This window comes from Quercus suber, unplaced genomic scaffold, assembly GCF_002906115.3.
Source record: "Quercus suber isolate HL8 unplaced genomic scaffold, Cork oak 2.0 scaffold_343, whole genome shotgun sequence".
NCBI classification, from domain to species: Eukaryota; Viridiplantae; Streptophyta; class Magnoliopsida; order Fagales; family Fagaceae; genus Quercus; species Quercus suber.
Genome location: NW_027069795.1, coordinates 81,910 through 103,389, shown reverse-complemented (window position 1 = coordinate 103,389; position 21,480 = coordinate 81,910). Strand labels below are relative to the sequence as shown.

Here is a 21,480-nt window from a genome sequence, read left to right as displayed (position 1 = left end):
TGAAAAGAAAAAAAATAGTTAAATTTTTTACAGTTTTTTATATTTCCCATGAAAGTAGTGTTAATTTTTTTCTAAAATGGTTTATTAATATTTATCCTTAGAACACCCATTAACAGAACTCATAAGTTATAGGTAACAAGATAAAATGAGAGAAAAAATTATGATGGTTGAATTGATAAAATTTATTGCCCTCAAATAAGATAACTGAATTTAATCCATATCAAAAAGAAATTGATAAATGATTTGATTTGATAATAAAGAACAATAGTAAATGAGACTTGTAGAGATTATCTTTTTATATTTTAAAAAAGAAAAAGTGTGCCGTCCAATACCATGACCTTGAAAGTCCATAGGAAATATTTTAAAAAACGAAAAAAGTAATTAATTTTTTTTAAATTTTTTTTATATTTCCTATGAAAGTTGTATCAAATTTTTTCTAAAATAATTTATTTACAATTACTCTTAAGGCACCCATTAATAAAACCCATAAATTATAGGTAACAAGATAAAATGAGAGAAAAATTTATAATTGTTGAATTGATAAAATTTATATTTATTAAAAAAAAGAATTGATAAAATTGATTGTCCTCAAATAAAATTACTGAATCTGATCCATGTCAAAAATAAATTGATAACTAATTTTTATTTGATGATAAAGAATAATAATAAATGAGACTTGTAAATATTATCTTTTTATATTTAAAAAAAGACAAAGTGTGCTGTCCAATAATGGCTTGCCCTTGAAGGCCCATTAAATTTCAAAGCAAGCCCAATCGTAAAATGTGTAAATATCGGACTAAATTGAAATGTGATTTCAAGTCTGGAGCTTAGATTCGAATTTTACTAGGAGCATATAATGTTCGATTGTCGACAATGAGAGTCGTCATGTGGGGCTGCAACTGCAGCTGTAGCTGCATGCGGCGTTGGTGATGTGGTTACCGTGACGTGCCCCCCACCTCCCTCCCCCCAATCAGGGGCGTAGAGAGAGAGAGAGAGAGAGAGAGAGAGAGAGAGAGAGAGAAGATATTGAAGATTTTATGGAAGAGGAGAGAGAAATTCAATAAAATAATTTTTTTTTAGCTCTCATGAACAGTGCACATCTATCATAGATGTGCACTGTAGCAATGAAGCTAAAAATTATAGATTTAGCTCTACTGCTGTGAGTATGATTTTAGGGTTTGAGGAGCTAAAATATAGCAATATAGCACCACTACTGTGAGTGCTCTTAGTGTTTGTTAGGGATACTTATAAGCATTTTTTTTTTTTTTTTGGAGGGGGGCATTATAAGCAAGCTTATTGTTTATTTTTCTTACCATTTTGCGAGTCTCACGTGAATCACATACTTATTTTATTTAATTTTTACTTTTTTATCTATAATCAATAAAAGGTTTTCAACAAAATCTAAATAAATTATTTCCAAACGAACTAAACTTAGTATATTAACCTAAACTACAGTAATCTATAGTATTTACAAAACCAACGTAGCCCAGTATTCTTAAAAAAAACCATTGATTACATTATTATGATATTATTCCAATATGTTTAAATAGAAGTCCAATAAAATAAAGTTACTAATTTAACCAAAATTAAATTAGGAGAATGTTAGATAAAGGAAAAAAAAAAGTAACTTTGAAATAACTTTAAAAAATGAAAAAAAGATGTGAGATTGTTGGACCTATTGGTATATTTGGAAGAAGGAGAGACATGCGTGTCTAGCAGCAATGGCAATGCGTTGCAACAGAAGCAATGAAGAAGAATAAAGTCCATGTGATTTATTGGGAGCAAGGCGAGCCAATAGTGGCTTGGGGGGCCGGCCCCTACAAAAAAAAAAAAAATCCATTAAAGTAGGTAGAAAAAAAATTGGGCCCCCCTAATATTGGACAGCCGCCCCCCCCCCCCCCAATGCCCAACTCCTAGCTCAAATATTCTCCCAAGCCAGCTTTAGTTTTAGCCTTATCACCTTATTATCCAAATAAAACAAGTTGGCCTGCTCAAGTCAAACACTAAAAACAAAACTTCACTTTCTCTTCATCTCAAAAAATCCACCCATGACCCACAGAATCCTTTCTTTACTTCTTATTCTTTTTTTTGTCTTCTTTATTCTTTTTTGTGTCTCTTTGATACCACTCATTTGCACTGGTACCTTTGCCTACCTACAACCCCAAAACTCCATTCTTTGTACTCACAGTTGAAAAAAAAAAAAAAAATCCTGACCAATTTTTTCTTTCTTCATCAGTTTTAGTTTTGAAACTTGGTAACTACTTGGTAACTGGTGAGTTTTCTTCTCTTTCTTAAGCATTAGACATTCATCTCTTTTTAGTCTTTTTTTTTTTTCTCAACTATCTACACCTAAATATTCACATGCTCTTTATATTTTCATAAATTTTTAGAGAAATACATGATTGAAGCATGGGGAGATTGTTTGTGATGAGTCTTGAAGGGAAGATCTAAAGTTGGAGAAGTCAGAGAGGAAGTAGGCATTGCACACGGTGACCCATCTTTGAATTTGTAAGACAAAGTTTTAAGGTAAAATTGTTTTAATTTATTACCTATTTTTTATTAGTTAGATATCATGTGGCTGTGGGTGTTGTTAAATTGTTTGGTTTATGTTGTGTACGAATACTTGTGTGTTTAATTTTTGTTTTTATTTGAGGAGTTATTATTAATTAAAGTCGTATTAAAAATGAGTTGTATGTTTAAATTATAGTGGAAAATTTTTTTTTTCTTGAGTATGAATAACATCCATATAACTAAGTAAAAATTTCTAATTCAAATTTTATTTTTTAAACTTCTTTTCAGGTTAATTTTTGAGTCATATTCTTAAAGTTAAAAGAATTATGAGCAAACGAAAAATAATTTATGTATTCTTTAAGAAAAAAGATGTTAGCAATTCAGAAATTAGGNTTCAATCTGAAAGATAGATCGTGATCCAAGATCACGTAAACAAATATGTGAATTCCCTATCAACAAATAAGATGAAATCCGACGAGCTTATCTCAAAAATGTCCATATCAACCTAAAAATATAGACTATCCATACAACGATGATACTCATCGTCGTCGATTTCAACTTCATGGTTCGAATCGGCCCCCCCATGTAAAAATTCTTGGCTCTCTCTCTCTCTCTCTCTCCGGCTTCTCTTCTTTCTTCCTCTTTCCTTCTCATTTTTTTTTCACTCCCTCATCTACTCTTTGTTTCGCCGATCTATTATGGATCTTCATCATCGCTGATCTTCATTATCATCGCCCACGTTGCCGTCCCACGCTGTTGACCCATCTCACCCAATCCTCCATCTCACCGCTCACCCAACGCCGACAAGCCTAGTGCTCCATCTCACTGCCGATCCAAGCTCCATTGCCGACCTAAGCTTCATCGTCGATCCAAGCTCCATCGACACTGCCTTCATCGAACTCAAGAGCGTTGCGGATTTCGTGGCTGTGGTTGGATTTTGTGGGTTTCTCTAGGTTTCATGAAAAGAAGGGATTTTAGTTTGGATTTGTGTTTGATTTCAAAGTGGGTTTGAGTTTGTGATTTGATTTTGGGTTTGTGGGTTAGGTATTGGTGAGTTTGGCAATGAGTATCGGTGGCTGTGGCAGTGGGTGTGGGCAGTGGTGGTTAGTGGCGGTGGGTTGGGTTGGGTTGGGTTTTGTAGTGGGTTTCAGTTTGTTTCACAATGGGTTTTGGTGGATTTTGGTGTGTTTTGCAATCGGTTTTGATGGGCAGTGGAGTGGGTTGGGTTTTTGATGGTGGTGATGGCTTGGGAATTATGTTGATGGTGGTTGTGAGCGGTTGATTCTGGTTGGCAGTGGTTGTTGTTGGGTGGTTGTGGGCAGTTGTTCTTGGTTGGCCGTGTTGGTGGATCGGTTTGTGGTGTTTTTATTGTAGTGAGATAGATTATTTTATTGTAGTAGATATATTATTTTATTGTGATATTTATATTATTTTTATTGTGTTGAAAGTTAAAATAGATCCACTACTACAGTATGTGTGTAAATAAAATAGATAAAATAACTTTTAGTGGAGCTAAATTGCTAAATTTTTAGCTCCACTGCTGTGGATGATCTAAGTGTGCACTTGGGATCTATTTAAAAAAGTTTTGCCTTTTGCTTTTTTACTTTTTTCTATGCTTTTTAGCAAATAATCTAACTTTTATTTTTAACATTTAATGTACATAATCTAACTTTTATTTGTAACACATTTAACATAAAAGTTACCAAAAACCAAATCATTTGATAAACACTATACAAATAAACTACCAAAATAGTCCTTCTCAAAAAAAAAAAAAAATAAATAAAATAAACTACCAAAAATAAGCAAAAGTCAAACACACTCTTAATGTACATATGTAAACCCTATATTGTGTTTAGGCCAAAATGCAAAACTCACCCTCTAAGTTTCATCATTTTTCATTTCAGTCCTCTAAGTTTGCATTTTGTCATTTCAGTCTTTTAAGTTTCACTCATTCTCAATTAAGTCCTCTGTTAAGACTCTGTCAATTGCTGCCGTTAACTTATTTAAAAAAAAAAAAAAAAAAAAAAAAAAAAAAAAAAAAACACCAGAACGTCGCTCTCTACTTCTGAAGAACACAAGATTGAAACCCCACCCGCCAAAGTATTAGGGAAAGAAAGAGAGCTAGCAATAATAGAGGAAGGCAAGGCAGACAGTAGACACGAATGGAATCTTTGCTATTTAAAAAATGTGAAAGAAGGAATTAGATGGGTCGCCAAGCTGATTGGCTCATCTCTAGAGCTTCTTCTTCTTCTTCATGGACTCAGACTCAGCAATATGCCGCCGCGGCTATGCATCCTCCACCGGTAGTTTTCGTGGACAAGAACACTCGCGTCATCTGCCAAGGCATCAAAGGAAAGAATGACACCTTCCACACCAAACAAGCCATCGAATGATTCCAGGGATTTGCAATGTCAATTCTTTCTTTTCCAAAATTTATTTATTTTAAATTTTCATGACAGATACATCATTTTATTTTATGAGTAAACATAATGATGATTTCATCATGGGTGGGGTTTCAATTTTGAGTTCTTCGGATGTGGGGGAGCAACCTTGTTTGAGGTATTTTTCTGGTTCTTTTTAATTAAGATTAAAATAAATAAATAAATAAATATTAAATAAGTTAACGGCAGCAATTGACAGAGTTTTAACGGAGGACTTAATTGAGAATGAGTGAAACTTAAAAGACTAAAATGACAAAATACAAACTTAGAGGACTGAAATGAAAAATGATGAAACTTAGAGGGTGAGTTTTGCATTTTGGCCTTGTGTTTATTATAACACAGTATATAGTTCAATATAGTATAGATGTATGTGTGTGACACTAGCTTATAAGCCAGTTTTTTGCTTTTTAGCTTTTATGTATAGCTTTTTAAAACTTCATTTTTTTACTTTTTCAAAGTATAGGTATACTTTAACACATTTTCAACAAATTTTTTTTTTTGCAAAAATCTAAATAATAAGATGTTCCCAAACAAATAGTTGATTATAGTCTTTTGATGTGGAAAAAAATTCGTCAGGTGAAAGCATGTTAATTCTCTTGTTTTTGCTCCTTTTGTTTTTACATCAATATATTTTCTTCTTACTATGTTAATGGGTACCATAACCAAAATCTTTAAACCTTGTTAATCTTCAATATTGTTGCTTTTGCTGCCAACATCAAACCCCACACCTGAAGTCTAGATTCATGGGGATCTCATCTATAACTGCTATACTCCTTAGATATGCATAAAGGTTCTCTCAAATTTTCCATTTAGCACATTGCACATTCCCTAACACACCCTACAATCCCTATTTTAAGCTTCCATGGTGTTGTACACACCACTCTCTAATTTGAAGACACCCTCCGCAACTCCTACATGCTTTTAGTAGGTGTTTGGTATTGGAGAACTCATATAATCTCAGACATCCAAATTCTTAGGAATGTGATGACTAAAAATTTTAATCTCTAGGAAAGTAACTATTATATATTTGGTTTGATTTGGAATCTAATAAGAATCCTAAGAATATGAGATGCGTATATTTGGTTTATTTTTAAGAATCTTAGAAGAATTATTTATGTTCCTAAAATACCATTTGATTCCTAAATATAATATTAAGTTTTTTTTTTTAATCTTCTTCCAAATAAATTATGAGAAACAAAATATAAACTATAAATCATGAAAAATTCAATAAAATTACAGTATAACAATTTTTTAAATGACATTTATAATTCAAAAAAAAATTATTTAAATTGTCAATTTATAATAATATTTTTATTTTATTTCTATTGGTTAAAGAGTAGGGGAAATTGGTAAAATTTTCAATTATACAAAATGTAACTCTATTTAGGTATGGAGGTGTGGATACCCACATTTTTTAAAGGGGATCCACATTCCTACAAAAATGGCATTGAGTGAAATGCAATACTACTCCAAGCATATGATTCCCTTGTATGGTTTGCAACAAAATATGAGAGTTTTTCAACATTCCTAGAAATACTAAAACATTACCCCATGCTAAATGTCACTTTAGAGATGTCACACACTAGTTTGATCTTGATTATGTGTCTTGCTTATTATTTGACTTTAATTGGTCTTTACACAGTACATATAATATAAATTAGCCTATACATACGCTCTCATGTCAAAACTCTTTTCACATTTTTCATGTGCATCATGCAGGGGGTAGCCCCATGACCAGCCTAGGGGTTCAAATGAATCCCCTAACTTGGCCCAAAATATAAAAAATTATATATAATTTTTAATTTTTAAAATTTTTATTGTTTTGACTCCTACAATAAAAATTTGAACACCCTAACCCTAATTGTTTGTGTATCCAATGATTGTTGTCTTAACGATCTTTAAACTATTAATAATTTTTTTAGACTATTTTACAATATAGTTGTATTGTATATAATGTGAAAGTTGTATGTACCAAAAAAAAAAAATGATAATCTTATTTTTTTACTTGCTTACCCCCCTCCCCCCAACTCACAAATTGCTGGCTCTGCCATTACTGACCTCCCTAAAAAAAAATATTCTAGAGCTAGCCGCCATTGCATCATGCACTTCTTTCTCTTCAACGATGATCTTCTCTTTTTTTTTTTTTTTTTTCACAGTGAGTCTCGATTCATTTGATGGGTGTTGAAACTTTCTTTCCGAACATAAGTTTTTGTTACATCTTCACCTCGAGGGAAGATGTTAAAGTATTTTAGAATATTATATATCAAAATGTCAACATAAACAACATGGATTTTATATTTAAGTGGATAGAAGATACAAGAATGATATAAACTTAGTTTTGAAAATTGAGGGATTAAATTAGCATCAGCCATCAGTAATAGTTGAATGATCAAATCAAACTTTACTTGGAGGACCAAAATAATAATTTAACCTAAATATTTTTACTTTTGAATTGTTCAAAAATATTTGTCAATCTAAAATTATTTTTTCTTCATTTTTTGGAGTCTAACTACAGCTACTAGAGATCTATCAAAAAGTCAATTGAGTTAAACAAGTTGATTCTAAGCTCAAGATCCGAGCATAAGTGCCAAATGGAGCATACAAGTACAAGAAGGTGCTCAAAAGGAAATGTTGAATTTAAAACAAGAACTAGGGACTCGATGGGATACACATCTTCCAACGAAAACACACCACCAGATATGTTAGTCCAAGTGATACCTCCCCCATGCACTAACTGCATGAGGGTCTAAGGGAGGGCTAGCTGGGTCAAGCAGCAGAGACTGCATCATAGTGTAGATTTCTAACCATTTCCTAAAACAAATAGAAGATGATGAAAACACATATTCAATGGTCATTTTATTTTATTATTAGGTAAATAGAGGGAATAGGAGGTACCATTCGAATCCTACACACTAGACACCAAAAAGGGCCACCGACAGTTCAAACTTTCGCTTATTAGATCACTTATTAGTAAAATGTTCTGTGTATGTCTGTACGATTAGAAGTACTATGAGTCTATGGGATATATACAACACATAATTCACTTAAATAAATCACTTATGCTATTTAAATAATTCACTTATGTTCTGCATTTTACAGGCACAATAATCCACTTATTCCTCACCAAACCAATCATGTTGAAGCTAAGGTATATAATACATATGCTAGGTATTATTGCTATTTAAATATTATTTACACTCAAAGTGTGGGATCTACTTACTGGTTATCAAAATTGTTGGTATCTAGATTCTAGAGGTTGAGAATAAAGAGAAAAGAAAAGAGATAATCTCCTGATAATTAGGTTATTGGAAATTGACTAATCAAACAATAGCATACGTAGTTTTTTGTTATTTTGCAAAGTTTGACTTGGTAGATAGATCGAGTGGGATTTTGATAGAATATTACCTATTATCCGAGTTTTGAGATAATGCATACGCTATACTCGTTTATCTATTTGTTGTTTTCTCTTTGTTTTTTTGTTCACAGATAATTGCAAGTTGGGTAGTGACTAGTGTGAAGGTGCGAAGTCAATTTTGATTCCAGCTGGCTCATAGGCTGCATCTGAATTATTATTATTATTATTATTTTTTGAGAAGAAGGTTGCATCTGAGTGATAATTAATGATAATATTATAATTATTATAAATATACAAAATAGATAGGTTGGTGGAATGTAAATTAGGATATTATGTTACCTCACCTAATCATAGCTTTAGTCATGAATTATATGACTTAAAAAAAATTGATATATTAAGCCAAGAGTCTCATAACTTAATTAATTAATATTTTTTTGAAGTTTTTAATAGAGATATTTGAGATTTAAATTCGTACCCTTAAATATCGATATATAAAAAAAAATGTCATATTAAGAATAAAAAATATAGACCAAGAGATGTAACACTTTATGAATGTATCACATGTTCATAGATTGGTTTGGTCCAATTAGTCCAACTTGTAACCAATTATTTTTATATTGACAACTTCGATGATAATTGCCAACCCAAAAACTTCTTTCCCAATTTCTTGTTGATTTTGCTAGCCTCTTAAAATTGGATTTCACATTTTGCAAGGTAAAAAAAAAAAAGATTAATTATAATTAAATGGTAACAATAAGTCTATATTTTGTTCACTGTGCAATTTCATGTATTAGATATGCTAAGCTAGCCAATGAATTATGCATTACATTCAAAGTAAAATAGCTTCTTATGCCAAAATCAAAAAATTTTAGTACAAATTTATAGAGATGTAGTTAAGAGTTTTATAGTTCAATTAATTGATACCTGATGTTTTTAAAAGAGACATTTATGATTCAAATTTCTTTTGCCCCAATTATTATACTATTTAAAAAATAGTTTAGTGAGACGAAGGATAAAATTATGGATTTAAAATTTATTGGATGCATCTGTAGCTAAAAGAGGCTTTTATACCACTCAATCGCCACAATATTGTATTGCTACTATGAAAAGTGAAAACTGTTTCAACTATGTATGTTCACGGGTTGTCTAGACTCTAGACCCTTGATTTTACATAATAATATGTATTTAAATATTTGAGGTTTGGTATATTTGAACATAAAATATTTTTCTAAAAGAATATATTTAGTGGTAAATGATTTCGAGAAAAATTACATGTTTTCTATTATTTGCTTGAGACCCAAAAAAATAATTTCTAGTGTTAATGATTAGTGACAATGACAATATTAGTTGCTAATGAATAGTGACAATGGGTTTGACAACAAATGGTGATCAGAAATTGATGGGCAAAACCAGTGGTTGTCAGCGATGGGCAAAATGGCAAAGGTGGTCGAGTAGAGGGAGGATCGAGTGGTAGCTAGTAGATAGTGAGGATGGTTAGCAGAAGTGGCTAGATCGATAGAGAAATTTAGTGAACAGGTAAGGACCACCAATGATGTAAGAAGGTGTCAGTAGTTACATACAGAAGGGTTAAAATGGGGTAAAACCTGGCAGGCATGAATTCAACACTTTTTCTCATAAATTTTTTTACAATTTTTAAAATCGTAACAAATATTTTCAAACAACTTAGTGTAAATTTCTGTGTTGACATACAAAAATGTTTTGTGTTTACTAACATTTGAAGGAACATCAAAACCCCAAAAAATCTAAGAAGCATGGACATATATGGAAACTAAAATGGCCACGGCGTGATAGAGACATGGTAACACAGCAATTATTAAGAAATTAAGACACAACACGGTGGGGATACAATAATTAATTAATATATAATCTTTTAGATATATTTAATTATTTATAGGCACATTCTATATTTATTTTAAGTTTTTAAAATAGATAACAACAATCAAAATTCTTTAAGAAAATTCTACAATCAAAGGAATTTTTTATAATTTTTTTTCCTTCAAATATATATTCCTTCCATCTCATTTTGTTAGGCATGTTTAATAAAAAAAAATCAAACTTTTTAATAGAACATCAATTAATGCATTGTTATATATATATATGTGTGTGTGTGTGTGTGTATAGAACAGGTTTTCAACACTACCCTCCTTAATTTAAACTTTAGTGAAAATGGGGTATTTTGGTTTTTTAAATAAATTGAAGGGTATGTTAAGAAATTTATTTGTTTTAAAAAACAAAAAAAGACTATTAAAAAAGGATTTCAATTTTAAATTTCTCAAAATAGAATAGAGGATTAACATAACAATATAAGGTGAAAGGAATAATCACATATGTATATGAGTTATTATTCAGCAAAAAAAAAATGTGTATGGGTTACTCAACGTGTTAAATACAAACACTTGTTGGACATAGACACGTTGAAAGTTTCGGAATCTACGTGCTTCTTAGAAATAAAAAAACATTAATAAACATTTTACACAAAAATCAATGGTGCCTTTAATAAATACTATTGTTTACAAAAAATTAAGTCTCTAATGCATCTTGATCTTGAAATATTTTTATGAGTAAAATCATCTTTCTGCGTGTGCGGACAAATCCAACATTTTCAATTAGCGAAAGTGACGTTGTTACTTACACAGTAAAGGAATTAGATTATTGATATGTGTTTAATAACTTTAATTGTGTATGTTTATGATGGGTGACCGGCCGTAGCGGCAGCACAAGGATCTGGAGTTCATTACCATATTTGACTGGAATTATTTTATTTCACTTTCTTAGTGACTCAATACTTTCTATGTTTTCCATCAATTAGGTTCTAATAGTTTCATTTAACTCAATTGATAAAGCCTTATGGTGAATAAGAGATCTAGGATTTAATCACTGCTTATATCAAAAACCGATTCGTGTATTGATCTGATGATAAAGAGCTATCATCAAGAGCAGAGCCATAGATTGAAATTCTCCTCTCTCTCAAAAGAAAAAAAAAGTTTTCATTTCTTGTAATTTGGATCCATACACAGTTACACATGCTTATTAAGTACTCCCTATAACTAAAAAAGTCATAGAATATGATAATGGTATTATTTACATTATTGTTATTATTATTTTTGATAATTTGATAGTTGAAGAGAGAAGATTTCAATTCTAATTACGTATGTTGAAAATATCAAAAAGTGCTAGTTGAGCGGTATGACTCTTCACCGGTTTAAAAACAAAGACTTGATGGAATAGAAACAAGATTTGAACAAGAAAATGTGGCAGTTCTGTAATTATCACAATATTTTTATGGTCATTTACTAATCATACAATATTAGAAAATGAAAAAAAAAAAAAATTGTGGGTTCTTCAAGATATCTATAAAATATTCCAGCCATGTCAATTCACATATCACCAATACGACTTTGGATCTAAATTTTCCATTATTTGAGTTTCATTTGATTGCATTCTAACTTAGGTAACACCTTCTATCTGTCAGTGGTTAGATTATTTTTGCTGCTAGTATTCATAACATACGAAGGGAACATTACAAGAATCTTTCAACATGAGTAGAAACAGGGCATGTGGTTCAAAAGACGATTTAAAAATTGTGTTAAGTGAAGACTTGTTATAATAATGAAAGTAGAGAATAAACAACAATTTTCCAGGTTGTTAGGGTCCTTGTGGTGACCAAGTGTCAATTTTTAAATGGTTCATGGTTGGCCTTATTGGCCTTTAGGTTTGTTTTTTAGAGTCAATTTCAAAACTCACACCTACCCAAGTAAGATCGATGCCTACCATTTTCACTTTTAAGCTGAATTCAAAAGAGAGAGTCCAAAATCTAAATTATGAGGCTCATTATTTTGTTGGATATTATTAGGACATTAAAGTGGTAACATTACTTGCCATGTATCTATGAAAATAGTTGTTGCTTGAAGTTCTAGGTCAACATTTACTACGTCAAAACCAACTCTTTGGACCCATTCTCACCTTGGTGCGCGTGATAACACTCAGCATCACCGTATGGGAATCCCTAAGGTCCCTAGCCTTCTCTGTCACCATGGATTTTTTCTTTTCTTTTCTTTTTTGATGATATATTTTTCTAGTGGATAAGTTCTATCTCAGTTCCTCAACTCCTTCTTCCTATTTTTCGTGATTGACAGTCAAATTTGCAATATTCACATGGTGCTAATGAGTTCATCATGTTGAATATCCAAATGATAAGTCATTCATACTCTTGGCTTTTATGAGTAGTAGCTATCCATTTTAAGTGGTTATATGCAAGATGGTCATATGAGACATTTCTTTCGCAACATATTTTGTGAGAAAAATATCTTAGAAGACCATCTCATAAGATAATTTTTTACAAGTGAGAAGGGATTTGAAATTTTAACAATGTGATCTAGTCACGAACTTAAAAAATGAAAATTTTCCAACTCCAACTATTTTTAGTCGTTGTGGGAATCACTCTCATGATCTTAGTTGGCTAGATTGGGATTCACCAAGTTTTCATAAATCAATTATGCTACTTCTTTGGGGATATTTTTGTTATTTTGTGATATATGCCCAAAAAAAAAAAATTATTATTATTATTATTATTATTATTATTATGGGTTTTCCTTTATTCTTGCGAGGGGAACAAAATTTCATTTGAACTAGTTAGAAAAAGATCTTTTCCTTGCATTACTGATTCACAAAAGGCTTGGATTGAATCCTAATGGAGAAAATTGCAGTTTGGGTTCGGCCATTTGGAGCTCACATGGTTTTATTTTGGTCTTGTTTACAGAGTAGATAATAACACCTTAAATCCGGGTTTTCTTAAATTCCTGTAAATTCAGTTTATATTAGAACAATTATGTTCTAACATAACAGCAGCGTTTGTAGTCCAACGGTTAGGATAATTGCCTTCCAAGCAATAGACCCGGGTTTGACTCCCGGCAAACGCATGCTTTGATTTTGTTTTCAAATGTATTTCTTTTTGGCGTTGAGACACTAAAATGCGTTTGTACATCTTAAAGAACCTTTGCATTACAGAGTCATAGATTTTACATTAAGTACAGATCTATACTTTCATTGGAGAATCGATCATGCGGAAGCAAAAATATTATGTGTAAATTGTAAAAGAGCCATTATTGGACCTCATTATGTCTATGACACAGCAAGTCATATTGGACCTCAATCTCATCTACCGATGCCATAGATGATTGAAGCAATGCAGAGCCACTGTTAGAGCCAAAATTAGTGGTTGTGGAAGTAGAAGTAGAACAATTAGAAGAGACCAATAAGTATACTCTACTAGGTCGATTTCCTGGTAAGTTCATTATGGGCTCATTTGGATTCATAAGAATATTCACCACTTTACTTATCTTGGGCCTGAACATTGAATCTGGGTGCAAACATGCAAGCCCAACAATCAATGTCCTTTTCACTTGCTCCTCATCAAATTTGCCTTCACGCTTTTGGTCCACACTCGAACAATACATTTTCCCCATATAAATTCCATACATGGTCTAGTAGGCTATGTTCATCCATGATACCCTTTGCTCTTTTCCCACACACAACTTCAATTACTACCATGCCAAAGCTATACACGCCAGATTCTGGGGTAGCCTTTCCTATGAAGCCTATTTCTGGTGCTAAATATCTTGGAGTCCCAGCTAGCGTTGTTGTAACTGAGGCATCATTTTGGAGCATTCTTGCGAGACCAAAATCACCAAGATGAGCATCAAAATCAGAATCTAACATTACATTGTTAGGCTTAATGTCTCGATGAACCACAGGGTTACCACATTCTTCGTCCAGGTACAGTAATGCCGAGGCCAACCCAGTTAATATTTTGTACCTAGTTCTCCAGTCAAGAAGCTCCTTTCCTATGAAACGGTCTAGGCTACCATTTGGCATAAATTCATACACTAGGAGCAGATTCTCTCCCTCATGGCACCAACTTTGGAGTTGCACAATATTTTTGTGCCTCATGCGTCCTATAGTGCATATTTTTGCCATGAACTCTCTTTCACCTATAGTTTTAGAGAGTTTAAAAAAAAAAATGTAAGCACAAAAAAAAAATTTAGGAATTCATTTGCAAAAAATTATAGGAACTATATTACAAGTTAAATATTGTTTCAAATTACATGTGATCCACTCAAGGTGTAGCATTTTGTTAGAATCCTTTGGAGATTGTCTATTTTATGGTTAATATTTTATTTTATAAATCCAATAATGTATTTAAATTATGTGATACTAGATGTATGGCACGAGATTCCCTCGGGGCCGTTTGGGCCTTGCACTTTGAATTCCCGCTTTACAATGTGGCCCATGGGTCCCGATTTACTTGTCTGAAACCAAGCCTCATGACATTATGCTTGGCCCAAAACCTGTCGAGCGGGTCACTATAATACATATACATTGTCGATCATCGTCTAGGAATTACTCGATAAAGTAAATCTCGGGCGGAAACATGATTGCTCAGAGACATTACACCCTGGTTATTCGACACTATGCTGCCGAACATCTCTCTTGAAGTGGGAAACCAGTTCCAATGCTACTTTCACCACGCCCCACTCCCACCTAAACACCCACTTACGATTAACAATATTAGACCTCCTATTGCACTAACTTTGAAGGCCATCATAATCCCTCTACTAATTTTGGGCTATAAATATGAGAAGCTGAGGAAGGGAAAAGGGTTGGATGGGGGCGCTTTGAAGAAAGTTAAGAGTTGAGGGCAATAAGAGTCACAGGAGTGAGAGGGAAACAATACAGAAGTTTGAGAGATATCGTTGGGTCTCTAGACTAGAAACACATAAAGTAGGAAATCCAAACCCCACATTATAAATATATTGTGAGCCCAACAGTGAGCTAGCCTTTTAAGTCCGTTCTGGATGTGCACACTAGATATATCTTTAGATTTATAATATTTAATATGGACTGAAATTGATCTATTTCAAAGGGAGAGGGTCCTAATACTTAACAAAAGCATATAATCAAGAAACAATGCAATAGAAGTAGAACAAACCTTGTTTTGAGGTTGCTGAAATCTTCTTCACAGCTATGACTTTTGGAGGAACCAAGATAATACCTTTGTAAACAATTCCGAATCCACCCTTAACTAACAAGTTTTCCTTGCTGAAGTTGCGAGCAGCTTTTGAAAGCTGCTTGTACGTAAACATCTTAGGGGCATTTGTTGCATTCCTAGATCGACTTTCTATATCCAGATCTCTCTGATTTTTATTCCTTAGTTTTCTTAAAACAGATGGAAGAAACATGCAACTGATCAATATAACCAACAAAACCATGAAATTCGTTGTTACAATGATCACTATGGTCTTGATATTGTCCTTTTTTTCAAACCCTTTATTGGTGGGAAGGAATGGCAATGGCACTGATGTGAATGCCCAATCAATGACCTTATGGCTTTCTGAGACGAGCCTCGTTGAAGCCGTAAAGCCCACAAAAACGGAGTTTGGAACTGTGTTAGACATGATTATTGATTGTTCGAGAACAATCACTAAGAGGCTGTTTGGTTCATCAATTTCCATAACTCATATCTTTGTTTCCATAACTCATAACTCAAAAATGGTGGGACCTATAATTAGAAGTCCGTTTGGCACCACCATAACTCTGTTTCCATAACTCTGTTTCCATCACTCAATTCTCTGATTTTTGAGTTATGAGTTATGGAAACTGAAAACACATTTTAGCTGTTTTCAGTTTCCATAACTCATAACTCAATAGCATTTTTGTAATTAAACACACATGGAGGGACCCACAGCCGCACCTTTTGACCCCTTTTTTTTTTCCTTTCTTCTCCTAGGTTCGGTCTTCAGTTCTTCCTTTTTTTTTTTCTTTTTTTTTTCTTCTTCTTTCGTTGGGTTCAATCTTCAGTTCTTCCTTCTTCTTTCACTAGGTTCGATCTTCAATTCTTGCTTCTTCTTCTTTTTTCCTTCTTCTTTCACTAGTTCGGTCTTCAGTTCATGCTTCTTTTTAAAAAAGAAAAAAAAAAATCACTGGGTTCGGTGAGTTTGGGTATTGGGAAAAAAAAAAAGCTGCACCGAGTGACAGGTATGGGGCCCACAAACAGTGTGAAAAATATTGAGTGATGACAAGTAAGTGATGGTGCCAAACGGGTAAGGTATTTTAAGTGATGAGTGATGAGTAATGAGTAATGAGTGATGAGTGACGAAAATTGAGTGATGAAAAATTTGCAACCAAACAACCCCTAATGGATTCCCAGAATATCCTAGTGAAATATAAAGCATATTTTTCCAACCATCGTAGTCAATTTGGACCTTGATATCTTGTCCACTTTTGAGGTTAATGTTAGTCTTGTCAAGACTCTTTGCTGCAACTGGATTTGTCATGCTTGTTGTGTCAATGCCAATATGGTTTTCGTCTGGATCAAATTCATTCTTGTAGGTGTCAAGCTCCACAGCTAGTTGCCGAACAACACCACCTACATTTCCATTTTATTTGACACTATAAAATATGTTTTCAAATGATTTTTCCTAACAAATTAAACTGATCAATTCTCACTCTCAGTTCCTTGTGATATAAACCTCCAAATTCGTTGTCAGGGAGCTAGTATATGCTTAAATTCCAGGTCTATAATGAAGTCAAGAATTGATTTTTGTTTTCATCAATAGTAGTAGATTTTGGAGCTAAAACTTTTCCCCTACTACTATTTGTGTTTCATTTTCAATGCAGCCAAGTTTTACACATAAAAAAAACATTGTAAAAAAAGGAGTTAAATGCAATGCAATATGAATTTGAATTTAATTGGAAGACCTAATTTATACAACTAAGTTTTATCATTAAATGAAATAAAAAAAATGTACCAAAATTAAAAAATCCTTAAAAAAAATCTCGCAACTAATTAGTACGAGAATGTCAATTGGCATTGATTATTGCACATTTGTGAGTATGTATTGTTTGTACACATCCTTTATTTTGTATGTTACATGTAAACATGCTTAAAAATATATAAAAAAATATGAATAACAGATGTGAAATTATGAATATTGCATATGTATGTATATAATACATAACAAGCGTAATAATATTTTCCTTTTTTATGACCTAGTTGTCATGTTCTTTTTATCAATTTTAGGCGTCTTTCTATCAATTCTAGGCTTGTTTGATGTATTTTTCTATTCCAAATTAATGCAAACACATACATTAAAATAGTAAACTATATGTTTTTTTATTCTACCATATACTTACCTTCGGTTGACCGATCAAGGAGTCCAAGATAGAAGCCCTGGCTATTTGGTGGCTAGGGATCATTATTTTGTGCAAATATAAACACCATTCCATCTCCTGAACCAGTTGAATTCGGGAAGGTAGAAATTCTAACAGTGAAAATGGTTGAGATATTGGCTGGCCATGCAAGAACGGGGTGGGAATATAGAACCCGGCCAACCTGGTTTTGTAGCTCAGGTGTAATGCTCAAGTATCCATCGCCTGCAGTCACTGAACCCATGCAAATAAGCGATCCATTGCTGCAGCTTTTGGAATTGAATGAGGGGAAAGAGAAGGTGATAGGGTCCATCATGGAGCTCAAAGAAGGTTGAATAAGAAAGGTAGAGAAGAACAAAAGCGAAAGCATAGTTGTAGATAAGGGACACAGCATAAACCAAGGACAATTTCTTATGGGCATATTAAATAGTTGGGAATGTGGTTCATAATTTCTGAAAAGATGAATAACTAGGAAATCTGAATTCCATCTTTTGTATGCTTTTGGAGTATCCAATAGTTGTTAGCTTATGAGCAAGAAATGCTATTAATTGTTGTCCTTATATATATAACATGCACAACACATATATGCTAAATGAAAAGAAGAATATAATATGCTTGCCTAAACTAGATATATACTCAATATCACCATAAAGTTGTTCTCAATATCGATCTCTACTCATTTCGGCTTCATAAAGTTTTGTTTTGTAATGATCCACTGCAAGATAATTTATATAATTTGTGCATTAAGTTTTGTTGAATGTTATGTTGTTAGTAATATTTCCTTTCTTTCTCTAAGATATCATGCTCTTAAAATTAGTAGAAATTATTTTATGTAATGGATAAATACAAGTCTTTTGTATTTTTAGAAATATTTAAGGCCAATAATCAAGGCCCAATATCCCAATCATATTTGGTGTGAAGCAAACTATTGTACTTGTACTACAAATCAATTAACTGTATTTTAGGTATGGTTAGTCTAGGGTTTAGTTTTCTACAAATATCCATATTAGGTTCATTGTATTACATAATTTGTCCTTACTCATATATCTAAGATGTAGTCCTTAAGGGGTTAAAGGTTTCCTTCGTAAATGTAGGTCGTCAAAACTGAATCATGTAATTCTCTTATGTTCTTTTTATGCTTCTGTTCACTATAATATTTTTTGATCTCCTACATTTTATTTAACATAATATCAGAGATATACATCTTGGCACCCAAAAATAAAATAAATTTTCATTTTCATTTCTCTTGTGCCAAATTTTCATCTGTCACAACCATCAAACTCAACTTCTCTTTTGGACTAGAAGAACCCACCTTGCCAATAATTCCACGACAAAAGACATTGTTTGAAATTAAGCCCAAAACAAATATTCACACTCTCCAATAGGTCCTTTTTATTTTTATTTTTTTAAAATTTTAAATTAAGATAGAAATTATATTTTAACCTAATCTAAATGTATATATGTGAAACTCTCCTCTGGAGACTCTTAATACAACATGACATCATCATCATCATGCCACATGTCACTTGCACACTACCTAACACGTTAAACTAAGTCATTCTCTAAATCGCTTATCCAAACCGTTCCTAATCCTTACAAGTTTATTCCAAACTCAAGGCTCTATCAAGTTTCCTCCTTGAGTTTATGCTTTGAGTTTGAGGGGGATGCTAGAGATATTCTAACCCAATAGTCAAGGCCCAAGCTCAATCCTATTTAGCATGCAAGCAAAGTATTGAACTTGAACTACAAGCTGTCAATTGAATGTAATTAATGCATGGTTAATTAGTCTACAATTTAGCCTCATATAAATACCCATATTAGTTTTATTGTAACACATGATTTGAACTTCATTCATATATCAAAGATGTAATGTAATTCTTGAGGGTTTCTTTGGTGGACGTGGGTCATCAAGACCAAACCATGTGATTCTCTTGTATCCTTCTTTATGCTTCTGCTCACTACAATATTTTTCTATCTCCTACAATTTATTTAACACACATTAATCCATGCGCTTATAAACCTCGTGTGTAACCGTTACATGAGGTTTCATCACCTTTATCAGTTTTCTTTGCAATTTTCATAATGATAAACTAAGATTTAGAAAATCCAATTCAATCTTAAAATAAGGTATAGTAAGCGTGCCCATTTAAAACGCTTTTTTTCCCACGTAGAAAAACACTTTTGGCTGTTAGAATTGCTAACTCAATCGTATGGTAAGAAAAGAATAAGTCTGCCTTTTCGCTTTAAAAGCTCTAAATCAAGACGTGAGTAGGTGATGCATTTTCAAAAAAGAGATTATTTCTCCAAATCTCGCTTAAATATTGATAGTATTATCATATTATGAGCCTTATTTCAGTACATTGTTTTGGTTAAATTGGTTTGGTGCATCACAGAGATTCTAAAAAATGATGGTTATGATATCGCAGATGGGGTGGTATAGTGGTAAGGATTGAAGGAGGTATAACAAAAGTCAGGGATGGAACTACGGTTTGAACCTTAGGGGGCAAGCTTAATATAAACTCATGTTCATTAACATTAATATCTCATATTTGCAAATACAATTCCGAATTACGCACTCCACACACACACAGAATTTCAAAATAGCTAGTTATACGAACAAATGAAATAATATAACAGCGTAAATGTCTTATTAATACAAGTGTTTATTTTTCCATAAATTTGCACCAACTTGCAGTAATATTTTTTTTAATAATATATGTCAAAACCTAATGACAAATTTCTTTAGCAACTTTTACTTGTAACATGACAAAAACTCTTAATTACTATCTTTATTGTACTTGTAAATTGAGAAGAAATGACGTGAAAAAATATTATCTAACATTAATAATAGTAATTATTATAATCCAACAGCTCATTGTGTATGAATCCAACGGTCCCAAACGAAACTATCTCTTTATGGCGACTTTCATCTTACTCTACCTTCTCTCTCTTTCATTCTCAACCATAACTAATTCTCTCTTTCTCTTCCCACTTTTTTTTCTTTTTTTTGTTTTTCTCAACTAGACCTGGTTCTGTCTCTCTCAAACTCAAATTTTGACTCTCTCTTTAAAGTTCAGATTTTATTTATGAGTTTGAATATTTGTTGCTAACAATTAGATACGAGATTGCAAGAGATTCAGAGAGAAGAATTGAAGAAATGAGGGAACAAAAAATCAAATTTTTAAATATGGATTTTTTCTTTTTTGAGAAACTTGTTATCTGGATTTGTGATTTGTTTTGTTCATATATTTTGTTGTTGTCTAAAGGTTTCTCTGGGAAATTCGGAAATTCCAAATGTTTTCATTTTTGGTTCCATGGGTCAGTTTGTAATTTTTTTGGGAGGGGGGCAAGTGTATATATTTTGGGGATAAAATTGTAAAACTTTTTGCATATATAGTCAAATTTTTTAAAAATTTGGGAGGACCTCAACCCCCCAAGACCAATACATGGCTCCGTCCCTAATGAAGCGTAGTGCAATAGCCAAGAAGGTGGAAGATAAAACAAAGAAGACAACTATTGGGTTATAGATTGATCTCAATTAATTAATCCAATCACCCAAGTTGATTAATTAGCCAAATTACATGCAAATCATATTAAGACACAATCAAATCATCAAACCTAATAGAGTGCAGCAGAAATTAAGTTATATGACGATTTGATTACGATAGGATAAACCCTCACAAGCAAAACCCCACTGGGTAAATTTTAAGTTACCACTCTTGAAGAATCTACTAAGCAAGAAAGAAACAGTTACACGTACAAGGAATCCTACCCTACAGGCCTATTTCGAAGTACCTACCTACTGTAGAATTTATTGAGCTATACTAGTCTCAACTCCAATACACAATTGGACTTGATCTTATAGAAAACTTCTCTTTTTCACGAATCTCCCTATCTATACTAATTCCACAACAATCTTTTTATTTATTGTTGTAGCTTTGTAGA

The 21,480-nt window shown here is 32.5% G+C and overlaps 1 non-coding gene and 1 pseudogene across 1 annotated transcript; one reads left to right on the top strand and one right to left on the bottom strand.

The window, feature by feature from the left end:
- Positions 1-13,175: 13,175 nt before the first annotated feature.
- On the top strand, positions 13,176-13,247 carry TRNAG-UCC (transfer RNA glycine (anticodon UCC)). Its single transcript has one exon. It is a non-coding gene; the product is annotated as a tRNA-Gly (tRNA).
- A 183-nt stretch (positions 13,248-13,430) lies between these two features.
- LOC112005184 (L-type lectin-domain containing receptor kinase IX.1-like) lies at positions 13,431-17,915 on the bottom strand (annotated as a pseudogene).
- Positions 17,916-21,480: the final 3,565 nt, after the last annotated feature.